The 2,551-nt window shown below is 40.2% G+C and overlaps 1 pseudogene; it reads left to right on the top strand.

The window, feature by feature from the left end:
- Positions 1-1,535: 1,535 nt before the first annotated feature.
- LOC119524288 lies at positions 1,536-2,330 on the top strand (annotated as a pseudogene).
- Positions 2,331-2,551: the final 221 nt, after the last annotated feature.

Here is a 2,551-nt window from a genome sequence, read left to right on the forward strand (position 1 = left end):
CCATACATCTCAATATTATAAAATGTTAACTCTTATTTACCTCTTGGAATGTCTGTTTTTTGGTTTTGTAACAATCTGTTGATAAGATAAGTATTTTCTTGAGCTTGAGCCCTCTTATCAGGAAGGTTTGCCCAAGGGGATTGCACTGTGCAGTTATCCCTGTCTTACTGGGCCTCTGTCTTGTCCTGTGCTTTTGCTCTTCAGCTGTTTTTCAGTTCCCCTGTTTATAGGAGTCTGGTTGTCCTCTCTGTTTCCCAGGGGTGATACCATTCTCTCCAGGGTATCTGCAGGGAGCAAGCCTTTCCCCAGAATGTCTGCCTCTGTAGTTTTTTTACACTCCTTTCATTGTTTCATACTTCTTTTACCTGGAGGGCAAATTCTGGGTGGAGGGCAAACCCAGGGAGGACTTTCCCAATTCACTGTTTCCCAGCCTAAACAGGGCCAGGGAGCACAGATTGTCTCCACAATGCCCTGTAGAATTGGTGAGGATGTGCACCAAAGACTTCTCTGACAGCTCCCTAAAGCTGATCTTTTGTTGCCTGCCCAGCAAATGCAACCCTTCAACTATCTTCCCTCTGCAACCCTGAGGAAGCCCTGCATCTTTGAACCTCCACCACCTTCACCCCCATCCTTGGAGTGTTGAAACAATGGCTGTAGCTTCCTTTGTCCAGGGATGATTGAAACAATAGCTGTCCTCAGAGCCAGGACCCAGCTATCAGAATTCGCTAATCAAAAGCTGTGTTCAGTGATCAGCTGTGCAGACACCTGTTCTTAAGGAAGACTGTTTTAATGTCCCTCTCTGTCAGCAGCAGCTAACCAAGACTGGACTGTTTTGTGGCCTGCCACAAGGGTTCAAGATGGGCACCTATAACTTTTGGAAAGAGAGAGTAATTTACAGTTTTTACTGAGATTTATCAGCCTCTTTTTCCCTCTCTTCCCTGCATGCTGTACAATATACTTCTGTTCTCTGGAGTTTGGAGTTTCAAAATCATTTCTATAGTTGATTTGGTGGAAGGACGAAGCCCTCAAAATCCCTACCTTGCCATCTTCCCCAGAAGTTCCCCTCTGATAATAGTATTTTGAATTGTGATCCTATGTGTATCCCAGGGAACACTGCAGATATCTTGGTAAATAATATCATCCAGCACATTATAATACCATTGTTTACCTTTGATTTTTGAAACAGAACAACTTTAGGAAATTGTTGAGAGTATTGAATATACCAACCTGTCAGAAAATCATAAATAAATAAACAAATAAATAAATAAATAAAAATAAAGGGATGGTTATCACAAACATATCATAAGCTTTCAGTTTTGTTTCTTTCTGTTAAATGGATGCTAAAGGTGAATTTCCCATTCATCATTAAGAATTTGAACCCATTAAATGGTTGCTGACACAGGGATCTGGACATGCTCCTCCTTTGTGTCAAGCTCCCTGTGCTGCATTTGCTTGCTCTCAGATCTTTTCAAGCCAAAGCTGACTGGAATTTCCTTCTCATTTGCCTGTAACCACATTGTTGTGACTCCACCACCATGTTCAAGGCACTCAGTGTCCTGGGCTCCATCCTAAAGAAGGTGTTAGAGGCACTCAAGGACCTCATCAGTGATGCCTGCTGGGACATCAGTTAAAGTGGCTGCACCTGCAAGATCATTGTTTCCTCCCATGTCTCCTTGGTGCAGCTCACCCTGTGCTCTGAGAGTTTGAACATGTGCTGCTGGGACCATAATCTGGCCATGGTTATGAATTTCACCACCATGCCTCAAATACTAAAATGTGCTGGGAAGGAAGATATCATTATTATACTAGGACTGAAGATAATGCCCTTGAAGATAATAACATTGGAGCTAGTATTTGAAGCACCAAATCAAGGTAACGTTTCAGACTATGAAATGAAGTTAATGAATTTAGATATTGAACAATGTGGAATTCCAGAGCAGGAGTATAGCTGTGTAGTAATGATGCCTTCTGGTGAACTTGCACATATATGCCAATATCTCAGTCATATTGGGTATGCTATTGTAATTTCCTGTGAAAAAGATGGAGTAAAATTTTATGGAGTGGAAAACTTGGAAATGGAAACATTAAGTTGCTTAAAATGAGTATTGTTGGTAAAGAGGAGGAAGCTGTTACCATAGAGATCAATGAACAAGTTCAGCTAACTTTTGCACTGAGGTACCTGAATTTCTTCACAAAAGCCACTCCACTCTCTCCAACAGTAACACTCACTATGTTTGCAGATGTACCTCATTATAGAATATAAAATTGCTGATATGGGACATTTAAAATACTATTTGTATCTCAAGATAAAGGATGAAGAAGGATCTTAGGCATACTTAAAATCCAAGAAAATAAAGTAAAATTCTTTGTGAACTGCTTCTGAGATGCCAGCATGTCTTTTCTGTCACGAAATTTGTACCTCTAAGTACATATATAAATATTATTTTCTGTAAGTAACCTGCTTTCTGTAAATAACCTATTTCTCCACATGGTACAGTTTAAAGAATGAAGTCCAATTCAAATCTGGTCTTGTTAAACTAGTAATACTTCT

The sequence above is a fragment of the Choloepus didactylus genome, chromosome Y (genome assembly GCF_015220235.1).
Source record: "Choloepus didactylus isolate mChoDid1 chromosome Y, mChoDid1.pri, whole genome shotgun sequence".
Classification (NCBI taxonomy): Eukaryota; Metazoa; Chordata; class Mammalia; order Pilosa; family Megalonychidae; genus Choloepus; species Choloepus didactylus.